A 9910-nucleotide genomic window follows, 5' to 3' on the forward strand; every position below is an offset into this window, starting at 1 on the left:
TCTTCTCACTGTATTGAAGGATGACCAATTTCTTAGTCTGTGTACCATCAGTGGTTGTAGAAGTTTGGTAACTGAGGTTGGTCTGATCAACGGCTTGCAATCCCTTCGCTATCTTATATCGTTGGCAACCATTTAGATGTGCTATTAACACACTGGTATCTTGCTTCTTCGAATGGTATCCACAAAGTGATCCACAGTAATGACATTTTGCTACCAGGTTCGCAATATCACCAGGAATTTGGGTGAAATACTCCCATGTCCACAACCTCTTTTTAGAAGGCCATGGTGGTTGATCTTGCTCAATGGGCATCTCCTCCTCTTCGTTGAATATATCCTCATCCTCTATATTAAATGGGAGTGGGAGTCGACTACTCGCACAAGATGTAGCTGCTCTAGATGTAGCTGTCGTAGATGTGGCTCTAGGGGTGGAAGTATCCACTAGTGTAGGAGTTGTAGTATTGGCATCCGCCACATCCCCTTGTGGACGATCTATGTCACAATCAAAGAAGCTGAAAAAATAATAATGAAAAAAAAATTAGTTTAAAAAATAACTAGCCTTTATTAAACATTTAAATTAACACAAAGATATAAAATTATTTATTGCAAGAGGACATATCATTATTAAACCTAGAAATGTCACATGATTTATAGAAATCATTAATCGAAAGCTTTATCATTTTTTTTACTTCACACAAAACAGGCCAAGTAGTTGGGCACTTTGCGTTGCATGAGATTGGTATAGAAAGCATTAATCGATATCATTTTCTATCCAAACTTGTAACATACTGAGTATTGTCTTTAATTTCTTCAAGAAAATGAAGTGTTGTAAAGGAAGAAAATGAATATTTATTGCTACTACATTTCAAAAAAAAAATATATTTATATATATATATATAGACCATATGGTTAAGGCAAAACTATCAGTGTGTAAGGCTTAATATGATTTGTTCAAAGTCATTGATTCAATGGAAACAAGATTCAATGAACTTGATAAAGATGCAGTTCATTTCCTTTTTAAGACTATTTGAACTACCCACGGTAGAATCAATTTGCACATTCAGGGTACGTTTGGGTAGTAAGAAGTGTTGAGAATGTTTGTGAATAGTTATGAGCAGAGATTGAGGTGAGTTTGTGGGTCCCATTGAGAGTATTTTGAGTTGTTTGGATATGTGAAGTATGTTGAGTTATTGACTTTTGAGTAGGTAATTGAAAAATGTGTGGGTCCCATAAATATTATAGTGATTTTATTTTTAGTAATAAATATTATAATGATTTTATTATAGTGATTTTTTAATATTAATAAATATTGTAAAGATTTTATTTTACTTTATATATAATAAAGATAAATATTATAATGATTTATTTTTAATTTATATATAATAGTGATAAATATTATAATGATTTTATTTATATATATATAATAGTGATAAATATTATAGTAATTTTATTTTTTATTTATATATTATAGTATTTTATTTTTACTTTATATATAATAGTGATAAATATTATAGTATTTTATTTTTTATTTATATATAATAGTGATTTATTTTTTATTTATATATTTTAGTGATTTTATTTTTTATTTATATATTATAATGATTTTATTTTTTATTTATATTTAATAGTGATTTTATTTTTTATTTATATATTATAGTGATTTTATTTTTTATTTATATATTATAGTGATTTTATTTTTTTATTTATATATTATAATGATTTTATTTTTTATTTATATATTATAATGATTTTATTTTTTATTTATATTTAATAGTAATAAATATTATAGCGATTTTATTTTTTATTTATATATTATAGCCATTTTATTTTTTATTTATATATAATAGTGATTTTATTTTTTATTTATATATTATAGTGATTTTATTTTTATTTATATATTATAGTGATTTTATTTTTTATTTATATATAATAGTGATAAATATTTTTTATTTATATATTATAGTGATTTATTTATTTATTTATATATTATAATGAATTTCTTTTTATATATTTAATAGTGATAAATATTATAGTGATTTTATTTTTTATTTATATATAATAGTGATAAGTATTATAGAATGTTTGTGAATAGTTATGAGTAGAGATTGAAGTGAGTTTGTGGGTCCCATTGAAAATATTTTAAGTTGTTTGGCATGTGAAGTATTTTCAAAAGTACGAGAAGACTTGGAAAGTGTTGAGGATACTCTAGTACCCAAACACAACCTCAAACTTTTAATACTAATACAACATACCAATTTGATATGTCATTTCATCATAATTAAAAATTTTCTGAATACCAATTTAATTCATGCAATTTACAAATTACTAAGAAAAAAATTATTGTATAAAATCATGCAGGGAGGCAGAGAAATAATTGGCCAATAAATAACAAACACTGTCTATCTTCTACTTGTCATCATCATCTGCTGACATTCAACTGTTCTAATTCCATATTATGCATAAATGCACTCTCTATATGGGGGATAGAACAATAAGAAAAAGAGCAAAAAAACGGAGGAAGCCCGGCTTGAGTACATGATGGAGCAAAAAAAGGTGCACCAAGAAAATGATGGGCTTATAATTATATTTACCGTTAATTTGGTGAAATTAATTAGGTACATTTATCTGATCTGGCGAAGCCCAGCTTGAGCTAGATCGATTGATCATTGGCATTCGCTTTTAATTAGGCCGACCATTATATATATATATAGGAACGATAGCTATTAAACCAATTAATTAATGTAGCCATCATGTATAGGCGATTTTGATTAAAGAACATGTGTAAATAAGTGAATTTAAATAAGAGTGTTGAGAATTATACTTGCAAGTGTTCATTAGTTGGAGTTAACATCTCTTACACATTTTATCAAATACTATGCATGCATACAACACATCTTACAAACACATCATACATTTCATTAAACATATTTCCTTACTACAAATTTACAAAATCAATACAGAAGAATTACAACAAAATACTAATTCACAAGAGAGTGAGAGACATTTACATAAAATTAATTAATTAAACTACTAAATTTAATTCTAGGGCTCAGAAGTTCGGAACCCCTCACTCTCATCGTAGGCTGAAGTTGAATGGAGACTAAAGCTCAGTTTGAAGTCACACGGAGGAGCAACAAGGAACGGCGGCAACGGAGATGCGAGAGAGATGTGAGACGCAGCATGGCAGCAAAGCGCAGATGCAGTAGACGAGAGAGAAGAGAATAGGAATTGGGGGGGGGGGGGGGAGGGGGGGCTCCTGCGTTTGGGCCCCCTCCGTGTGATAAAACGATGCCGTCCCACATTAGTCATTTATTTTTTTAAAAAAAACCCCAAATATAAAACGACTCTGAAACGGGGTTCGGAGTAGCTCCGAACTCCGACTCCGAAATCCGACCACTCCGACTCCGTTAGAGTCGGAATCGGAGCGGATTTCAGGCGGAATTGGAAATTCTGAAATTTTGCCCAGCCCTAGCTCACGGGGGTTATGACAAGGTGAACCATTATCACCCCTCTTATTTGTTATTGTCATGGAGGCCTTAAGTAGAATATCGTTGGCTTCAAAGGGGGTGGCTTGTTCTTAGGTTATTTAGTGGGGGATACTAACCATGGTGCTACCATTTTATCGCATCTTTTGTTTGCAGATGATACGTTGTTATTTTGCAATACAAATCCAGGTCATCTTCAATCTTTAAAGGCTATCTTACTATGTATTGAAGCTGTCTCCAGGTTAAAAATAAATCTCTCTAAAATGGAGATGGTTGTTGTGGGTAATGTGCGTAATGTTAGGGGACTGTAAAATATACTGAGCTATGTGGTCTCTTCGTTGCCTATGAAGTACCTTGGCCTTCCATTGAGAGAATCATTCATAGCCACGACTATTTGGGATGAGATGTTAGAGAAAATAAAGCGTAAGCTAGCTGGGTGGAAACAGTTGTATTTGTTTAAAGGGGGTCAGATTACACTAATAAAGAGTACCCTTTCAAACCTTCCCACATATTTCTTGTAATTATTTCCTCTTCCAACTAGTGTTGCCTCTCGGATTGAGAAGCTTCTACGCAATTTTCTGTGGAGTGGACTTGGCGATGAGTTTAAGTTTCATTTAGTTGAGCGGGATAAGGGGTGCTATCCCTTGAGGAGTGGTGGATTGAGGGTTCACAATGTGAGGGTCTTCTTGGAAAATGGCTATAGAGATATAATTATGAGAGGGAAGCACTATGGAAGGTGGTGATTGATACTAAGTATGAAAGTATAAGGAGGGTTGGTGCTCTAATGAAGTTAGGGGGCATACGAAGTGGGATTATGGAAGCATATTCGGAAGGGTTGGTGGTCTTTCCCTAGCCACACTAGGTCGTGTATGGGGGATGTCAATAGAATCAATTTTTGGCATGAAGTTTGGGTTGGAGATATGACTCTTAAGGATGTTTATCCCTTTATTTTCAAAATTGCAAGAGAACAAGATGTTTTCGTGGCAGACTTGCGGGAAATTACTAATGGTTCGCAGCAATGGAATGTTAGCTTCATCAGGGAGGCCCATGATTGAGAAGTAGGTGTCTTGGTGGAGTTCCTTAACTTGCTATACACCATTAGTACTGTTGTTATAGTGTCGCATAAATTGGAGTGGCGGCCTTCTAGCAAAGAAAAATTTTATGTATACTCTTTCTACGAGACTCTTACTACCCAAGGTAGGAATCATTTTCCTTGGAAGAACATTTGGCAGAGTAAAACACCTCCTAAGGTTAATTTTTTTTGCTTAGACAACAGCTTTAAGGAAGATTCTAGCCATTGATAATTTAAGAAAACGTGGGCTTATCATCATTGACTAGTTCTATATGTGCAAAAATAGTGGTGAAACAATGGACCATTTACTTCTACATTGTGAGTTTGTAAGGGTCATTTGGAATTATTTTTTCAATAAAGTGGGATTGGCATGGGTTATGTCGGGGGAGGGTGGTTGAACTGCTAGCTAGTTGGAGAGGGATCATGGGGACACCACAAATTGCAATTGTTTGGAAGATGGCTCTCATATGTATTTTTAGTGTATCTAGAGTGAAAGAAATGATAGAAATTTCGAGGATCATGAGCGCTCCTTGGAAGAGTTTAAGAGCTTTTTATGGAAGATTTTATTTATGTGGGCCATTGCTATAGACTTAAATGGTCTCAGTCTCCATGATTTCCTTGTAAGCATTTATAGTTCCTAAATAGATGTAATCACATGTATACCTCTTGTGTACTTGGGCTATGCTTATCTTTATATCAATAAAATATCTTCTTACTTATATATATAAAAAAAAGATATGTAGTAATAGAGATACACATCATGATCAAGGATATCCATTTTTCACTAAACCTCAACCTCTTCATAACATTCTCCAAAAAAGTCCATTGATCATAGGTTTTACTTATGTCTAACTTGATGGACATTAACCCCATATTTCCCTTTCTTTCATTGTTTAATAAATGAATCATCTCAGATACAACAAACATATTATTAGTGATAAGTCTTCTCAAAACAAAAGCACTTTGGCTATATGATATGATTGATGGTAAGACAGTTTGCAATCTACTGGCGAAAACCGTAAATACTAACTTATAAACCACATTACATAAGCTAATGGGTCTGTAGTCTATTATCTTTTTTGGTTGTTAACCTTTTGATATTAATACAAAAGAAGTTTAATTGGTATCTCTTGGTAGAGAACTAAAAATGCAAAACAAATCAGGCAACCCTTGTAACACAGTCACCAACTATTGACCAATATGTTTGAAAGAAAAGCGGAGACATAATAGGATTAGGAGACTTTGTTGGATGCATTTAATCTATTGCCATTGTCACCTTTGCTACTTCAAATGGGTTGTATAACACATCATCCATCTTTGTAGACACCATTGGATGCGTGGTTTATAATAGCTCTTCACAAGTCCCTACTGAGTTTGAGCAAAACAACTTGTACTACATTTTCTCCTCCTTCATATATTTACCTTTGCACCACTACTTGTCACTTGTCTTCAATCTAACAACTGCCTTCAATCTAACAACTTTATTACGTCTTCTACATTAGGGTGCCTTTGAATGGAAAATTGGAAATATATTATGTTACAATTACCTTTAGTAAGCTAAAAGCTCTTAGACCTTTGGTTTCCATAGAAGCTCTTCCTTTTTCAAGAAATCCATTGATTTAATCCCTCACAACTCGAACTTCCACCATGTGGTGATTCGCTTGTTGGTTTTAAAATAGTGATTTAAGAGTGTCCCTTTCTTCCTTAGTTGATGTTGTACATTTCCCAAAGTTGTTCTGTTCATTTGTGATAAGTTCTTACTACACCTTCTAATAGAGGAGCTCAATGTCGACATGTCATAGTATCCCTCATCATTCAATCAACTCTGTGCTATCACTTGCTTACATTCATCAGACCTGATCCACATAGCTTCAAAGTGAAGCCCACAATGGTAAGGCTGACCCCTTAGTTGATCTCCCATTGAGTCAAGATAATAGGAATATGGTCTGAATAAAAGTAATAAAGGTGTGTCGAATGAAATGAAGTAAACATAGGCAACCAAGCATTTGTAGCCATAAAATGATCAAACCTCTCAGAAATGGTACCAACATTCATTCTTTGGTTACACCATGTATATTTAGGCCCTGAAAAACCAAGATCTTTGAACCCACATGAATCAATCACTTACCTAAAATATCTTATTAGATTTTCAAACATTGCTCTTCCGATAGACTTTTCATCATATGAAGTAATCTTATCGAAGTCCCAAAAATAGAGCCATTTAGCAACATATAGAATTCTTAAACTGCTCATCAAATCCTAGATACCTTGTCATTTAGAAACATTGGAATGTCCATAGATACCCATGAGATGCCAATCGGAATTAGCTTCAATACCCATAACCATTGCATCAATTGATTCTTGGAGTACCTTCTCAATCTTTTTTTTCACAAAATACCCAAATCTCCACTTCAATCTTCAAATTGACTGCAATAAGTCCATAATAACTCAGCTTTTGCCTGATTACTTCTAACTCTAGCCTACTGACCTTAGTTTTTTTTTTAATGATAAATAGGGCATCGTGATCTTCTTTCCAGACTAAATCTTGAAGACTTCAATTCTCAATATGAGTTATCTCCAATTTTGAACAACATGTCCACTGTGCCGATTCGAGATAGGAAAAAAATATATTGTTCGAGCTCGATGACCACGACAATCTACAAGTTGGTGAGATTGGGTCACGGAGTCAAACCTTTAAGGAGTTGCTTCATTTGGTGTTTGGGGTTTCAAACTTATGTGTGGGTTGATGATTCCATGTTTCACTACCATAACTCTAAGTAAATGGTAGCCTCCCATTTGAGGGTGTTATTTTGCGTTTAACACCATGACCAACCTGAATATTTCCTAGTCTATCAATCTTTGAAGTTTTACAAAAAGAAAAACTCTACTTACAATCGGGCTGGGGAATCCGGCGTAACCAAACACTTCTTTTGATATTTTTTTTTCACATTTCTACTTTGCCTCCCTTAGTTTGATTTTCCACCAAAAAAATAATTCCTTTATCTGAAGCCCCATCGTCTTCTCCATGAAATCATCACCCCACAAAGTCGCATGAGCCCGCCACAGTCCATTCTTCGTCTTCTCTACAGTCAGTCTTCGTGGTCTCCACAAACACCCACGAACACGCTGTTGGAAATTAATCATTGATTCCAGAATTATCCACAATGTTCCAACTTTATACTTAGCCATGAAGCAAGCTGGGAACTGCCATAGTCCATAGACGTCAAAGGTTAAAAGAAAAATTCAAATTTGATTTGAAAACTACAATTGTATTTTTTACTTTTAAGCTTTGCCTATAAATAGACTAGGAGGGTATGCATCGAAAGATATAGAGAGAGAGATCTCAGATAGTGAAGGAAAAAAATTAAAAGAGATTTACAGAATACTACAAACTCTGTTTTTGTGTACTTCATAAAACTCAACAAAATTGTTTGGTTGTTCTTCAATTCTTACTCCACTGTTGGCGTCAAGACCCAACTATGGCCGCTGAAGAACAAAGGTTTTGTAGCCTCGGGCTAAACTTGCCGTCACGATCCTCCTCCGAGGATCCCAAAATACCCAGTACCTCCCACAACAAGAACCTTAATGCTTTTTGTTGCCATTATTCTACCATTGACGAAAGAGCATGTACAGGCTGTATGTAAGGTAATTACCAAGTCTTGTGAAGATGCCAGGCAAAGTATAAGAAGGGCTCGCCAGAAGGTAATGGATACAGTAAAGTAATTATATTCACATGCCCCCAAGGATGATCTGAAGAAATTAGAGAAAGAGGTTGATGAGCTGACCAAAAAATTTGTCAAGTCCGCAGAAGATATGTGCAAGTCAAAGGAAAAAGATCTCAGTCCTTCTTCTAGTCTGATGTCTTCTCGATTTACAAATAGTATTAGTAGTCAAAAAATTAATAAAATTAGTAAATGATATCAAAATGTTGCCTCACTCATCTTATTAAAAAATAACTAAAGGTGATTATATGTCAAGTTAAGTTAAGATGAAAGCAAAGTGGAATAATTATCAATTGCATCATAGAAATTAACCGTAAAGATAGCTTCTCATTGACCATAAAAATCTTAGTTTACATAAGGTTTGCATGAAGGGTGCTACCCGCACCTTTTGGATTGGGGTGCCCTTGTCCCACCCCGCGCCCCTGAACCCCGGTATCACCCCCATGAGCACGTGCCCCCGTTCGAATGTCGGGGAGTGGATTGGTACCAGTCCATTCGCCACCCTGCCCAACACTGCGTTACACGATTACAGAATACATATATTACAAAATTACAAATCACAAATCTTACAACACTGAATTACACGTTTGCCTTCTCTCTCCTTTACAAAAAATCTTACAAATCAAAAAAAAAAAAAAAAAACCTTACAAATCAAACAAAAAACTTACAAATAAAATAAAATCTAACAAATCGAACAACAGATCCACATGCCACGATTGCAGTCATGGGTCATCCAAATTGTGCACAGATTTATGAAGATCTGTGGGCAGATCTGTATGGCTCATGGTCTTGGTTATGGGTCATTAAACTCGAAGATTGAAACACCCATCATGGCGTCATGTACTCACGGTGTCACCGATAGTCGCAGTCGCCAACCGTTACCCAAGGGCCACAACAACAAAGTTACAAAGAGAAATTCTCTCAACTCTACCGACTTAGAGGAGAGAGGAGGAGAAAATGGAAGATGGAGAATAAGATAAAGAGAGAGAAGTCGAGGATGGTGGGTCGTGGCCATTTGCACTAAGGTGTGAAAGCCTAATGAACGAGAGAGAAAACTCATAAGAGAAGAGTGGACTCAACAGAGAAGATGAGAGGGGCGGCTCGAATGAGAGAAATGAGAGGAGAGAGAAAATATGATATTTATAAGTAGGGTTTTGTAACGTTTTACCTATTTATATGTGTGTGGTGTACGGGCTGGATGGGGGATATTTCAGGCAAACTTGGGCCCAACCCAAGCTAGTCCTCACATGGCTTGACCAAGCGGGTGGATGCCCCATAGCTTGTAGTTGATGGGCAGGGGGCCCCCGCTTCAGCCAGGTTGGGGCCATACCCCGGGAGGCAGAGTTAGTGGCAGACAGACCAATGACAAGCCCCCAACCCTTGTTTGTATACAAGTTAGTCTCAGGCCTCATTTGTTTTTACAGATGAGATGAGATGGAATAAAAGTTAAAAGTTAAAGAAAATATTGTTAGAATATTATTTTTGTTTTAGGATTTAAAAAGTTAAAATTTTTATTATATTTTGTGTAAAAATTTAAAAAAATTATAATGATTAGATAAAATAAGATAAGATAAGATAAAAAAGTTTTGTAAAAATAAACGAGGCCCAACTTTTTCTATATTTTCAATAAAGAC

This window comes from Juglans regia, chromosome 15 (genome assembly GCF_001411555.2).
Source record: "Juglans regia cultivar Chandler chromosome 15, Walnut 2.0, whole genome shotgun sequence".
Classification (NCBI taxonomy): Eukaryota; Viridiplantae; Streptophyta; class Magnoliopsida; order Fagales; family Juglandaceae; genus Juglans; species Juglans regia.